General features: G+C 48.6%; 2 protein-coding genes across 2 annotated transcripts in view; one reads left to right on the top strand and one right to left on the bottom strand.

The window, feature by feature from the left end:
* Positions 1-3,615, bottom strand: part of LOC146812627 (uncharacterized) — a 463,433-nt gene extending 459,818 nt beyond the window's left edge. Inside the window, exon 1 of the mRNA XM_085619712.1 lies at positions 3,588-3,615. The gene's annotated coding sequence lies outside the window, so the exon portion shown is untranslated. The remainder of the gene's footprint in view (positions 1-3,587) is intronic.
* Positions 3,616-3,848: 233 nt separating this feature from the next.
* Positions 3,849-15,374, top strand: part of ARFGAP1 (ARF GTPase activating protein 1) — a 545,635-nt gene continuing 534,109 nt past the window's right edge. The window contains exon 1 of the mRNA XM_085619704.1: positions 3,849-3,868. The gene's annotated coding sequence lies outside the window, so the exon portion shown is untranslated. The remainder of the gene's footprint in view (positions 3,869-15,374) is intronic.

The raw sequence follows: 15,374 nt of genomic DNA, 5'->3' as shown, positions 1-15,374 counted from the left end.
TCTTCCATTTTCGTCCAACCATCAGTTAAGATTTTTATCTTTGAGTTAGTCTCCTCCACAAAAGGAAATAACGCCCGTATTTCCTCCAGAAGAATGTCCAAAGAAGCTGATGAAGATTGTTTTGGAGGTGTGGGCGGGTCTTTTTTCAACCGTTTGGATGAGACTTTGGTGATTGTGGTGGAAGAGGCATTAGCACCCTTTGGAGAAGAGGTCAGAGAGTCCTCCACTCGGAGGCGGTGAGCATAGGAGTTCACACGAGAAATAGATGAATGATGTGCAGGAATCAGCAATAGTTTAACTGTTTTTAGTCTGCCCATATAAAGGAACTGCGTAAATAGTCTTGCCTAAAATTTAAAAAAAAATGGATTAAGGAGACACAATTTCCGTAGGATGCAAGTAGAGGCAGAAACTGGAGATCACCACCAACTTAATGGGAGATGAAATGCATTCGAAAATTAGAATGGTTATCATGTTCAAGTAATTATTAAAAAAATATGCAGTACCTGAGAAATATCAACAATAGGGTATGCAGAAATAGATACTTCACATGTCTTGCCTTACATTAAAAATAGTGATTCACTTATCAGCAATGACAGAGTGTACATGCACCAAAGAGAGAAAGAAAAAAAAAAACCACCATAACTGAAACCTTCACTGCACCGACAATGAAAGAGGGTGAGAATACACGTGTCAAGATAAAAGCCAGATGCGGATTACAAGCGGTAATAAATAGAGCGCATTAGTGTCTATGGAAGGTCCGACATAAGTGGGTTCCTTGAAACTAAAATGGCCGCTGGCAGTTGAGGTAAAAAGGAAAGAGTTCCTGTCAAAATCAGTAAAACATTGGCGAGTGAGACGCTCGTTGTTATGATGATGCTTATTAGTTATGCGCTACTCAGTGCGTTAGAGTTATAAATGCAGAAGCACATGAATGAGCCGAGCCGTGGGAAAAAGAATCTCCTCTGATTACGAGTGGTACAAAATGGCAGGCGTCATTGGTTGCAAAGAATAAAAGGGAAATTCAAGCGAAATAGCGATCCTCTCGCAACGAAAATCGCACCACTGGGAGCCGCCTAACTTCCAATGTCCGTGTTAAGTGTTCCGCCGGTTCTCTTCACTTTTGAAGCATCGCAAAGCCCTCATTTGCGCCACCGTCACCGGGAGCTCTACCGAGCCGCCGCCATCTTCTGTGGGCGCTAGCCACACCCCCTCAAGTGATTATTCTTGGGATGAGTAATCAGGAAATGCCTGAACCAAATTGGATTATGGTATTCACAGCCATGGCTGTGCTCAGGCTATGCTTGGCTAGATAAAGATCCTCCTTCTGTATACTGTTGGCTTTGGAAATTGTTAGCAGTATACCGGTGGGATATAGCGGTGTACAAACGGAGGGGACATAGAGCAGCAAAAAAAGGCTTTGAAATCTGGGCACCAGTATTCAGATGGATTAATGAGAACGCTGATTCAATGGAAATTAGTTTAGGATAACACGATTCTGGGAAGTCTTGTGTCATTTTTTATTTTGTTTCTATGTCTATTTGTACTGAAATTTAAGGCTACGGTGTGCTTCAAAGGAATGTTACGTTCAACTTTCTTTTGGATCACGAGGGAGGGGGGGCAGGATAAAAAGTAAAATATGACATTTAATGTATTTTTTCTTTGTTCATCTTATCTTTTTTTCCTTTTTAAGATGAATATATGAGAAGAAAGAAGACGACGGAAGAAAGAAGAAGAAGAATCAATTGCTTTGCTGCACCAGTAGCCCTAAATAAAAAAATACTATCAAATAACCAAAGTCTGCAGGTATTGTTGACTGAACAGCGTGTACAAAATATATGAGCTGTCTGATCATGAAGCAAAGTTTTTTTTTTTTTTAAACATTCTGAAAAATTGTATCAGAAACTGCAATGAACAGTAAAGTAAAATGCTTCACGTGTGACAATTCCAGTCAAAGTAGTTCTTGAAATTAAAACTGCTTGTACAAGGGAAAACAACGTTCAGCATTATGAAGGATCAGTTGAGGAGGAGCTGAAATCTTTTCAAAAGGGTGGAAATTGGACAGGTTTGTGCCCATAACACACAGCCAAGGCATTTTAACGTGTGGAGATCTACACAACCTCAGCAGAATACTTTAGTTATACAGTCTTGATTTCATGAACATTGGCTATGGTGATCAAGTGCCTTTAGCATGAAGTCGAAATCTGCCTACAATAGGGTATGCTTGAGGAAGAACAAACACTTTGGTTTGTTCATAACACCTCTTAAGGGGTTATAACCGAGTGCTGTTCAGTTTAGCCTGATCAGCGACCGTGTTTTAGACAGATTAAGTCTTGCAAAAAAAATTATTTATTACGTTCCAGAAAAATAGTCCAATGTGACACCGTTTAGGGACTTGATGCAGTAATAGTGAGGCTTGAGGGAGGGTGGGGTGGGTGTCAGCATTTGTGGCTCAACAACTAATGCAAAGAAACACCAATTCAGCATGAGGTCTACGGACCAAGGCCACATCATAAGAAGGTATAAAACAAGGTTCAAGTTGGTAAGAGCGATGTCTGGTTCCCAGTGCCCAAAACTAAACTATGTTCATTCTGGGGTCTTGCTGAGTATTACCAAGGTTTGTGGGAATTCTGCAAGTGTTAAACAGTTATGTAGCTTGAAAAAGAAAGGGATTGTGTTGGACTGGACACAAGATTCAGAAAGGCTTTGAGATTTATGAATATGGCTACTGCCAGTTAGTTAATAGTGCATTGGGTCCGAAAATCGTTGGGACCACAAAGAACAAGAGAAGAGGGCTGGAGAGCGATACCAAATTAATTTAATATAAAACCACCGACTCCAAGTACAAATATCAGAACTACACCTCCCAGAATGCATTAACTTAATCGTGCACCCTGTGGTGGAGAAGCATCCACATTACTGTAAGGGAGGGGCGCACAGTAATGCAGGAGGTGCAGCGACACGTCCTCCGCAGCTCAGTAGTAATTGCATGATTTTACGACCCAGATTTTGGTGTGGGACGAAAGAAGAGGCCGGCATATTCCCATGTTTGTCTTGGGACCCATGACAGCCCGGCAAAGGTACTGCGGTAGAGGCAGTTACGCGAGTTATGTAGGACAGATGGAGCATGGGTAGTGGGGTGTTTAGCATCCCTCATAAACAGAAACCATACCCTACAAAACAACAAATGCATTAACCTGTTAAGAGGCGAACCCACCTATGGCGCAGCAGATCCAGGGGCACCTGAGCCCTCTGTATTGCTGTATTTTACACCCTAGGGGGCGGCGGGTGGTTTGGTAGCATTTATATTTTTGGGTTTACACAAGGGCCCTAACTGCCTTGCTATAACAAAAACATCTTTAGTACTATTTAGAAGAGGTATGTCAGAAAATCTGATTTTACCAGACATTGGAAATTAATCACCAACGTAACTATGTAACAGCAAACTAAGTCAGAAACTGTGTGCCGTGTCAAAAAGAGAGAACGGTTAAGTAAACATTAAGCACACAAGCAGTGGAAAAACAACAAAATCAAGCAAGCTAATGAAACGCACGCATACCCTCACAACGTTAAAGAAAGAAAAAAATCACCCGCAGCACTGTGAATCAAAACCGTTTCTTTTAACCGCAAACAAGAAAGAACTCACAAGCCCAAATCCACTTCCTTTTAAATGAATTACCAGTCCCACCGGATCACCATCTGTTCTGCATAACCCCTATTCGTCCCAGGTGAGTCCTATTCATTGTTCCTTGATGGACAAACACGTCTAATATCGAGCTTTAAAGAGATCGCGTCATCTCCTCAGCATCTAGGCGCTGCAGGTAAAATGCGGGGCGGAGCAGGTGGCCACAGCATGGACAGCCGAGACTAGGTGAGAGCGTGAGCAACGTTGTGTTTCTGTGTGGCTTGATCTGCTGCATCGAAGACTTTCTAAGCGCCCAGAACTGAGAAAATGTCAGTCTCGGGAGAACGCATTCCACCTTGTCCAAGTACACGGTGTACCAGAAAGTTCTTTATGGTGCATTTTGGGAGTTGTAGTTTCTGGTCGCTTCGGTTGAGCCTATTGTGCTAGTGCTTCGTTTCACAACAGTTTTGCAAAAACAAATGACAGGGCAGGATTCACGGTGGATTGGAATCGTCCCGTCGAGTGTCTATTAAATCATATTTAGACAATAGACTAAATCGACCTGGGAAAATTCACTGGGCACTGCAGCAGCCCCGCCACCACTGGTGTGAAGGAATCCTGCCTGACACCCCAAAACATGAGGCGCCCCTACATTCTCGCATAGAGTAAGTGGTATGAGTAACTACGCCCTCTGTCGGCCAGATGCCCCTCGAGGTGCCAGCAGTTGCTCCTCCAGCGACCTGGCGGGGCTGCTATTTGAATCCGGTTGTCTCCTCTCTGTGCTCGAATCTGAGGTGTTATTCCTCTTTGTGCTCGAGGACCTCGAGAAGACCTACGAGAGGGCGCGAAGCACAACAACTGCGCGCGAGAGAAGATGAAGCGCGAGCTGAACCGGCTGAGGTCCTTCCAAAGGTGGCCGTCCGTGGCCCAGGCGTTTCGCGCAGACCTGGCCAGCGCTGGCTTCTTTTACGTGGGGCCCTAACACTGGTTCCAGTGATTCTCCTGTGGGGGGCATTCTGAATTGCCAGATTTTTTGGGGAGCTGCCATGGAGGAGCACCCACAGTACATCTCGTACTGCCACTTCGTCATGGGCAGGGAAGTGGGCAACATTATATACCCAAGCAACAGCCAGTGGGGTCGAAGTCCAGGCTGGAGGAGTGAATTGCAGAGTATGGGTCCAGAGGCCTCCAGATTAAGCATGTCAGCGCGTCCAGACATGGCACGGGGATGGAAGCGGGAGTATTCTTTCCGCGTCTGGCCAAAGGACAAGGTGCAGCCGAGGGAACCCGCCAGGGATGGCTTTTATTATACGGGTGAGTGAAGCTACTGTGGAGATGTCTTAAGCAACAGGCCCGGTTCTAGCGGGTGGGCCAGGCCCACCCAAATATGACCCTTGTCCTCCGAGTCACGGTAGTAATGCCACTGAAAAATACACGGGTTAACCTCTCCTGTGTCGTCGTTGAACCTTGCGGTGTTTTCCAGTCCCTGCTTACGGGAGTTGCGTGATTGGGCCAGGCTTTCTGTCTCAAAGGAGACCCAACCAGGCATCTCCTTTTAGAAAGGTGGTCTTTGCCTCCTCTACGAATGCAGGTATATGGCGAGGGGAGTACATCTGGCACGGATGGGGTAATTTGGATTTCCAAATGCTCTCTTTTTATCAGCTGCAGAAATCTTTTATTGCTGTTTGGAACGCCATCCTGTTGTACCTGATCAGATCGTGCTGGGGGGAAACGTTTGATTTTAGAGATCAAAGCAGGTAAGTACGGGGGGGGGGTAGCTACATGGGGGGTGAGTTGGGTAGGCTGACGCTTTTCCACAAAAAAATACTGCTTATTCACATTTTTAAGGTTCTGCAAAGGCTCGGACATGACCCATCAGTGCAACTGTGAACACATTTAAAAGTGCATTTACTTTTTTTTTTTTTGCTGTTTTAAGTGTGAAAGGGGAAACCATATCGGCAACGGGTGATTTTACACATTTTTCTGCCGGCCGGGATATTGCATTTCTAGTGAGGTTTGCATAAAACAGGCAATACAGCAAACCTATGTGTCAGATGTAAGACCCCTAAATGTTTGAATTTTGAGCTGACTGTGAGGCTTTGATCTGTTTTACAGAGATTGAATATTTTGGGAAAATATTAGGGATGTTGGAGTGAGGATAGGACGGGTACCCTGGTAGGCAGAAGACCAGAGATACCAGGGTGCAGCTGGTGCATGTGCACCGGGGGGCCCAGAGCAAGAAAGAGCCACAGAACCCCGATTACTGAAATATTTCACAGTTTAAATAGGAGGCCATTTTCTTCATTGCACCAGGACCCGTAACACACTGGCAGATACCGGAGATGAAGACTCTTCAAAGTGAGAACCTTTTTATGGGTTTTTTTTCTTCGAGATTCATATTGCAGCCAAACACTGTAACTTCTTCCTCAACCATTACAGGTCTTGTGACGTGGGAAAACAGTGCACCTTTTTAAGACTGCAGTGGGGTCGGCAGACTGGTGTTGTCGGATCGCCTGGACCCTAATGGAGGCAGATCATTCCCGGAGGCATAACATAAAATGATGGGGCCCCCGTGCAGAATGTGATGAGGGACCCCTGAGCCTCTCATATCTCAGAGATTCATTGGATTAGTGCTGAATAGGGTCCCCTGAAGGGTAGGCCTGGGCGGTGAACTTCGCTCTGTTTGCAGAGTTTTCCGCACTCCACGGAGCTCGCGGAGTCCAGAAAACTCCGCTTTGCAGAGGAGTTTTTTCCACGCTCGCGAACGGTAAGTTTGTGAGTGCAAGCTACCCGAGTGGCAGGAATACCAGCACAAACTGCTGTTCGCACTGCACTCTGCCACTAGCAGAACTTCACAGAGTTTGTTTGTAACTTTGCGGAGTTCCACGTAGCAAAACTACGCAAACTACACCCAGGCCTGCTGAAGGGTCAAGGGCTCATCTGTACCACATGTGCTACAGGGACCTGCATTACACCCTTGATCATTCCATTGAAAGCTATAATCAAAGTAGACATATGCAGAACTTAGGTGCTCTGGGACACCACACTCCAAATTTAAACTCCAATTTTCATTTTGGAATTTAATCAATGAAAAGTTTGACACACCGTCATAAGTCAAACAGACCAATTCTAATCGGCTCCTTTGGACTTTCATTGGTTGAAATGCACAAATCACGTAATGGAGTATCTGTGGTTGCCGTTTGTAGGTAATTGTATGTTCGGGATGATTGTTCAAGTCTGGAAGGAGGAGCGTAGCTCCTACTTAGGGGCATAGGGTTTGATCTCCTGCAGTAAGTGGCAACCTACTCTTGTGAAAGTTGCACACACCGTAAAGTTGATATAGGCTGACCTGTGAGCCAGTTGCAGGCCTGTTGCTTGTTGTGGTGATGATTTCAGTGGCATCCTGAATCTCATGGGATGGGTGCTCTTTTGAGCTAGACCATGGTTAATGTGTAGATTTCTGTTATGTTAACCTACTCTTGCTCCTTTTACTCAGTAGTCTGAGATGGTAAAAATGTCCACGTAATATTGTGTCCTCGAACTCCCGTGCAAAGGACAGGAGGATTGTAACGCTGACCGTTGAAGATTTGAATCCCAAATCCAGTAGTTCTCTCTAGGTCCCATTCCGTTTAGGAAGCTTTGCCCCATGGAAATATGAAGGAATCCGAAGCCATCGTCTGTGTGTAGGGTGACAACTTCCCTCCTTGTAACCAGACATTGCTTCCAATCCTACACTTTAAACTCACAAATCATTGCTATTTGTTGTTTGTCTCATTCAATTAATAGAAGCAGACTAAGACTACAACACACAAACTGCTTGCATCCCTTTAGCACTACCCACCTCTAAACCCTAAAATTACCCTTAACTCAATATACCACTACCCACCTCTAAACCCTACAATTACCCTTAACTCAATTTACCACTACCCACCTCTAAACCATAAAATTAACCTTGACTCAATTGCCACTACCCACCCCTAAAGCTATCCTTACCCCCTATATACATACTTAATTTACTTATAATTATCATGCGTGGTAAAGGCATATGCATGATAAAAGCAAGTGTGATAAAGACTTTGCTGTAAAGGCTTTGCACGGTAAAGACAGTGTTGTAAATGTGATTTCCCAAAAAATATGAGCCATTTTTAGGTCTCGCCTGAGCCAGCGCATGCGCTGCACTGGCGAGACATTTAGTGAGTGGGCTTTAAAAAGCCGACCACAGCTTTTTGTGTGGCCTAAAGCATGCGGTAACGCGCATCGCTCGTGGGCACCCTTACAGCGCGCGATCAGGCGCCATCTGGCTTTCCTCTCGCTTGCTCTCCCAAGCGCGCGCTTCAACGCTCCTCCCCCTCCCCACCACAGAGCGCGTCTCGCAGCCGCGCGTCTTGTTTTAATCTCCCACGTTACTCTTCTAAAACATTAGCATGTGTGATATCAATATCTTAACTGAATTCCTAAGGGCAGTTGATGTCAAAAAGAATAACGGGAAATACAGTATGGGATTACATTTTCTTGATTACAGCCAAGCAGCCTGATTCAATCAGATAAACAGCGAAGAATTCTACTTCGAATGACTAATAGAGAAATTAAGGATAATGACTAAACGCGCTGTTAACTGCAGTAGGGGAAAATGATGCATCGACTCTTCCGCAAACGTTTAAGTGTTTAAGAAACAGCGCCCCAATAGTAAACGGCCCCTTTAGCACCACGACGCAATACGCCCAGCAACACTTCCAATTGAAGCATCTCCACCTCAGAGCCTTCGCAGGTTCTGTCACCAGAGCACCTTCGGCCCAACGGCTCCTAAAACTGTCGCTGCTGCTAGGCCGGCTAGACATAGACGTTTTCCCGCCTTCCAGGACTCCAAGTCAGATCTCATTGGTGCTGCCATCTGACCGCGCGGCGCTTCCGGTATGGCTTCTTTTCACCGAGGGCATTGCGCACCCGAAGATTTGACTGCACGCGGGCTGTGACTCAATTTCCACGCATTGCAGTGGAGCCTTAGTAGCCAGCACGAAGGCTAATAAGGCATTCCCTTCAATTTGTGAAATTTGTTCTGCACAGGACACTGAAGCGCGACCTAATCAATTGGTTGCGCTGCTGGCATTAGACGCGAATGTGGTCATTTAGCAAACTCATTAAAAACAAGATAACCTCTTGTGTAACGGCAGCCCCCATATATTTTAAACATTTCCAGACTCTGGTATTCCATTTGCAACGTCCTGCCTCTTAAATCGGTACGTACATTGGATCTAATTAAAAAAATCTCCAAATTGGAGGAGCCTAGCGCGTGATCAAGATGGCCGCGTGAGCTCAGAGCTCCCGAGACCCTCGCTCCCTCCGGCAAATATCCTGTGAAGAATCCTGTATTTAACACCCGGAATATTGGAGACGAGCCGTTGCTGAGGTGATCGTCGCTGTCCGGACTGAAATCGCCCACCGGAGGCCGAAGTTGTGCTACATGGAAGTTTGCGGCCTACTCCCCGGAAGATGCCCGGGGCTTGCGCTGGCACGGTGCCCGAGCACTAATTGAACAACAGCGGCCGTGTGAGGGGCGAGCCATCGGAAGGACGGTGTCATCGCTTTCGCTTTCCTGTTTTCATCGCGCCCTGGCCTGGGAGTGAGTCGCGCCGGTCACTTGTTGCACTGTCGTCACGTGCCCGGGCCCGGCGTGGGTACTGAAGGTTCAGAGGGCCCCGTCTTCTCTGGATGGGCAAGGGGATTGTTTCTGCAGCAGATCACGATGTCGGCCAAATCGGAAGCCGAAAAACAGAAGCCCAAGAATACCAGGCAGGGAGGATACACCCAAACCAACAACATGGATCGTTATGCCCAGCAGAAGGGGTCACCGGGCGGATCGGGACGGCCATTGGAAGCCTTGAAAGATGGTTTGCCCCCTGCTACGGAACCAACCCTGCAGGATATCATGGGGGCCATCGAGGGGATGCAGTCCTCTATTGGGCAGCAATTCGAGACCCTGGCACATAAAGTGGACACAATCTCGATCGACGTCAACTTGATTCGGGCAGACCTGGGGAAAACCAATGAACAGGTTCAATCCTTGGACCTTAAAACCTCTGGCCTCATGGGCGATGTCTCTGATCTGCAGCTGGAAGTCCGTAATTTGAGGACCGCAAACGACCTCTTTGCCCGACGGCTGGAGGACTTTGAAGGCCGGGCACGGCGCAATAACGTGTGCAGTATTGGGGTCCCGGAAACCTCGGAGGAGCAGTCGGTGGACCTGTTTGTGGAGGACTTGGTGGTAAACTATCTGGCGCCCAAAGGCCTCAGTAAGTTCTTTACTGTTGAACGTGCCCACAGAGTCCCTGGTGGGAGGCCCAAGGTGGGGGCCCCCCCGAGACGATTGTCGCCAGGATCTTTAATTTCAGGGACTGCGACGCCATTCTACAAGCATCACGAGTGTCCGGCCCGATGACTTTCCAGAACACCACAGTGAGTTTTTATCCTGACTTTACCCAGGTGGTGCAGAAGCAAAGGCAGAGCTTCCTGGCGGTTAAGAGACGGCTAAGAGGGATGGGACTGAAGTACGCCATGCTCTTCCCGGCCAGGTTGCGTGTGGTGTATGAAGAGCGGACTTTCTTTTTTGAATCACCGGACATGGTCGGAGACTGGCTGGACACATTGCCCCAACGACGGACTAGCGGGGAGCATGCTGGGGGAGCAGAAGGTGGCCGTGATGAACAAGAGTGAGGACTCTGGTGCCAGATCATTTTGACTTTGCCCAGGACAGTGAATCACAATTTTCGGTCTTTCCGGGAGGGTTGTAGCCCGGGGGGCGGCGGGGGTATGAAGGGAGCTTTTTCCTCCTCTGGGGTTCTTTTTGTATACTAGTTTAGAATAGGGCGACAGGCACACTGCAAGTTGGGGGGGGGCTTCTTAAGCTTACGCAGGGGTGCAGGGTGGGGGGGGTGGAATGGGGTTGTTGAGGTGGTTGTTGTTGGTTTTTGTTTTGCAAGGCGTAGTGATGCAAGCTTCTGTAGCTCAAGTGTGGTTCTACGGGGGGGGTCGAGGTCTCCTTACATTTCGGGATGGGGGTAGGGGCTTAAAGATACTCAGTTGGAATGTTAACGGCTTAGGGGATCGTATTAAGCGAGGGATTGTCCTGCAATTTCTGAAGCGATGCTCCCCTGACATAGTTTTATTGCAAGAGACGCACTTGATAGGTAACACGTGCTAAGCACTCAACAGGAAGGGCTACAAATTCGTTGCACACTCGGGGTTTTCCTCGGGCTCCAGAGGGGCTGGAATACTTGTTAGGGCCTCGCTGCCGTTTGAGGTTGACTCCACCACTGTTGATGAAAGGGGGCGATTTGCGGCTGTGGCGGGGAGGTGGGAGGGCAGGACGCTGGTTTTGGTTTCTGTTTATGTCCCTCCTGCGCTGCAGCCCTCCACATTTGCGGACCTGGGGAGGGCTCTGTTGGATCTCCCAGAGGGAATGTTGGTTGTGGGTGGTGATTTTAATGCGGTTGGCTCCGGATTGCTTGATAGACACCCGCCAAGAAGCTCTGGGGGGGCGCAGAAATGGCTTTCAGACTTTGTGGATACCCTTGGTCTGGTTGACTGTTGGAGACTGCTGCATCCCACTCAGCGGCAGTACACTTTCCACTCCGGGGCGCATGGCAGTCTCTCTAGAATTGATTATGTTCTTACTTTGGCTGCACACGCCTCCTTTGTGTCCGAGGCTAGGCACATGGCTAGGGGTATTTCTGACCATTCGCCGGTGTGGATCTGTATGGATGTTGGTCGAGGAGTGGTGGGCAGGGTGGCTCCGATTAACCCCTGGTATCTCCGTGACCCTAGGACTCGTAGCGCGGTGCTGAAGGCGGTCGATCTCTACTTCCAGGAAAATCTAGGCTCGGTCACGTCTGCGGTGTCTTTGTGGGAAGCGTTTAAAACTGTGCTGAGAGGAGAGGCCCTTTCCTTGATAGCAGCAGCCAAACGTCGGAGGGATGCGGAGGTCGCACAGATCGAGGCTGAGATAGCGGCTCTAGAGTTGATTTTGGAGGAGGAGGTTACGGCAGCAACGCTGCATAAATTGAGCCTAAAGCAGTCGGAGTATAAGGCCCTGGTGACGAATGCGGCCAAAGCCCTGAGTAGGGAGCAGCAGGGGCGACTGTATGATGTTGGGGACAAGGCCGGGAAATTAATAGCGTGGCTGGATAAAAAAGAGCGGGTTAATCGTGTGGTGCCAGAACTAGTAACAGAGGGTGGCGTTATTGTCACTGAACCGGATTGCGTAGTCCAGTGCTTCGCAGATTATTTCCGCACGGTCTATACCTCTGTCGGACAGGCCGGTGGAGGACTCGTGTGAACTTCTGCGCGATCTGGCTCTGCCTTGCCTCTCTGACATAGACAGGGAAGATCTAGATGGTGACATCACAGCTGACGAAGTCGCGGGTGCTATTCGTTCATTGCGCCCGAGCAAGGCCTCGGGCCCGAATGGCCTGCCAATTGAGTTGTATAAACTCCGGCCGGACAAGATCGCTCCACACCTGCGAGCTATGTTTGTAGAGGCGCGGGAGATAGGATGTCTTCCATTCGACCAACACCTGGCGACAATCGTGGTCATACACAAAGATGGCAAGCCCAGGAATAAATGCAGCTCATATAGGCCGATTTCGCTACTTAATGCCGAACCGAAAATCCTCGCTAAAATACTGGCCAACCGTTTGATCAGGGTGATCGGGGACCTGATCCACCCGGACCAATCCGGTTTCATCCCGCACCGTAACACTGCGTTGAACCTTGGGCGCATCCACGGCGTGCTCGCAAGGACTGGGACGCTGCGGGAGTCGACCATTGTGGCTGCACTTGACGCCACGATGGCTTTTGACACGGTAGAGTGGGCATATCTGTGGGCTGCACTTGCAAAATTCGGCTTTGGACCTGGCTTTGTTGGCTGGGTGAGACTACTGTATGAAGGACCCTTGGCTAAAGTCGCGGTCAATGGTAGGGCGTCCTGCCCGTTCGAGCTGAGGAGGCGCACCAGGCAGGATTGTCCCCTGTCGCCGTTGTTGTTTGCTCTCGCTCTTGAACCGCTGGCGGCATGGATACGATGGCACCCGGACATAAGGGGGATCCGATGGTCACCAGATCATGAGGACCGCATTTCTCTTTATGCCGACGACATTTTGCTATACCTCACTTCACCCAGGAAGTCTCTCATAGTAGTCTGTGACGTTTTGACTTCTTTTGGTAGGAACTCGGGTCTCACCATTAACTGGGGTGTGGAAATTTAGCTTGCAAACTGAACATTATCTGCGCCGTCTTGCCTCTCCCCAGCGCCACGCACAGCGAATGCACGGCCGCCATTTTAGGCACCCCACTCTCTCCCCGCTCACTCTCGATCGCCAGCGCTTTCCCCTGGCGCTGCGAGCATCCCCCGTGCGCCGGCCACCCCCCGCTCTCTCATACAGGCCATAAACCCTCTCCTTCTGCGCGACCCTGCTACGGAACCACATCCGACCGACATCCCATACATGGTCATGCCTCTCCTTTGATAACCCCCTTCCTCTGCGCCCCATTGTCCGAACTGGTCCCAGGCCATCACCTAGCCCTGCGGATGCAGTTTATTGCCCCTACTGTAAGGGAAACACCCCACATCAAAGGGATTACAGTAGATCAAAGCCCCTACCCCCTGAGACCTGGCCGGTTGCACACACCCCCGGGAATTGGCGGAATACCCTGCTGCGTGATAGCCATCTCCTACTGCGGGCGAGGTGGGAACTTCTACTGTAGCTATGTGTGGGATCGGATCTGAGCCGGGGCTTCAGGGGATGTTCTTTCATGCATCAAGAGGGATCTCAAGAATGTGTCATGTACAATAATCCTGCAATAAAATCATAAACCGGTGTATAAGAGACCAGGTCTCAGAGATGCAGTTAGAGCACCTCGTGACGATACCTTGCTGTCTGATCTGATGTGTTCTGCTCCGACGGAATAAAACGTTGTTTCCTGCCTTCCAGTCTCCGGCGCCTGCCTCTTTCATTGGTAAATTATCGAGTGGTATGAGAGGCGATTACCGCCGGGCAAATACTTGAAAGGTTATCGACTGAAACTGCCGCTACCATTTAACAATTGGCGTCCCAAACGTGGGGCCCATCAGCGACACGTGGATCCAGTGGGAGAGGTCCCGACGACAGAGTGAACGACTGCAACGATCGGGAGAGCTCCTGCCCAATAGACCCTCGTCTGGCAGCCGATCATCCGAACTTCACTGGTTCCGAGCAGACCTCTCTCGAGTGATCTACGGTCCTGACTGGGAACCATCAGGAGTGCCGCGGCAAATACGGAGAGTAGAGGACGATCGGGCGCTGGAGGCGGAAGACGAAAAACTGTTCACGCGGTCCGGGTAAGGTCGTGATACACGACAAATTGCGAAATAATTGATTGATTGTTTGAAGTTTTGGAAATACTAGTATTGCTCATTGATTGTTCTCTTTGAGATATTCGCTGTCTACAAACGGGGAGGAGTAGAAATACTCTCTCTCTCTCTCCCTTTGCAGATAGTGAAGGGTAGGTAACGCAGACTTTTGTCCCCGTTGAAACCCGTAGTGTCTATCTTTATCTCCCCACTGATTGATTGTCCGAACATTGATTGTTTTGAAGAATAGTGCTCTTTGAGATATTCTCTGTTTGCAAATAACGTAGAATAGAAATATTCTGTCTAGTCTTTGCAAATAGTGAAGGGTAGGTAACGCAGACTTTTGTCCCCGTTGAAACCCATCGTGCCTATCTTTATCTCCCCATTGATTGATTGATTGATTGTCCGAACACTAGTTGTTCGATATTGGTTCTTTGGAGGTATTCTCTGCTTACAAATAACGAGGAATAGAGATATTCTGTCTAGTCTTTGCAAGCAGTGAAAATATAGGTAGTGCTGACTTTTGTCCCCGTTGAAACCCGTCATGCCTATCTTCTCCCCACTGATTGGTAGTTGGTTCTGCCCGGACCGCTTATTAGAGGTGAACCATCCGGCTCCACTGGAAGGCACCCCTAATAAGGACATGTTCACTAAATATGGACTAGTCGCCGTAGCTTATAGCAAGCTTATAGCAAGCTGTGGCATAAATATACCAAGAAGGACCCCGAGAGTCAGTGGCCACTGATGGGATCCTTCGACGACCATAAGATAGAAGCGCTAGAAATAGCTCTGCGTAGCAATAAGACGACGCCTACTATGCTTGACAGTATCGGCATGTGGCGCAAAGAAGCAACGCAACGGAAAAAGAGTGAAGAAGTAAAAGCAGAAAAGGAATTACGAAAGGCAGCCCACCTTGCCGCTAGAAGGTTAGAAGAAGAAATAAAGGAGAGAAGGGAAACTAAACTAAGGCAGGAGCCCGAAACATCAGGCCAGTACGCTGTTAGGACCCCTTCTTTGCTCTACCCTGAGTTGTCCTCCAAGCAGCGAACGAATGACGAATTACTGTTAGGTCCCCCGATCATTTACATGCCCCCTCCATATGCACCCTCCCAGTCAGTAGTGCAACACCCACCGCCCCCAAACACGAGCGAAAGCAGTACAGGGGCCTCGGTCCTCACGGCCTCCGCGCCAGCTGAGCCTCTTGTACTGAACCCAACGTCGGCTATAACGCTAGATGACCATGAGATGGGAAAGAAAGAGTCCACCAGAATGAATCGATTAACAAAGGATGAACGAGCAGGAATTGATAAGATAGTAGGGACACTGGTGGAGCGAAAAGAAAGTGAGGAGTATATAACAGACGTGTAT

The sequence above is a fragment of the Triturus cristatus genome, chromosome 7 (genome assembly GCF_964204655.1).
Source record: "Triturus cristatus chromosome 7, aTriCri1.1, whole genome shotgun sequence".
In the NCBI taxonomy this organism is placed as follows: domain Eukaryota; kingdom Metazoa; phylum Chordata; class Amphibia; order Caudata; family Salamandridae; genus Triturus; species Triturus cristatus.
The sequence above is the reverse complement of the archived record's forward strand: the minus strand, read 5'-3'. Positions and strand labels throughout refer to the sequence as shown.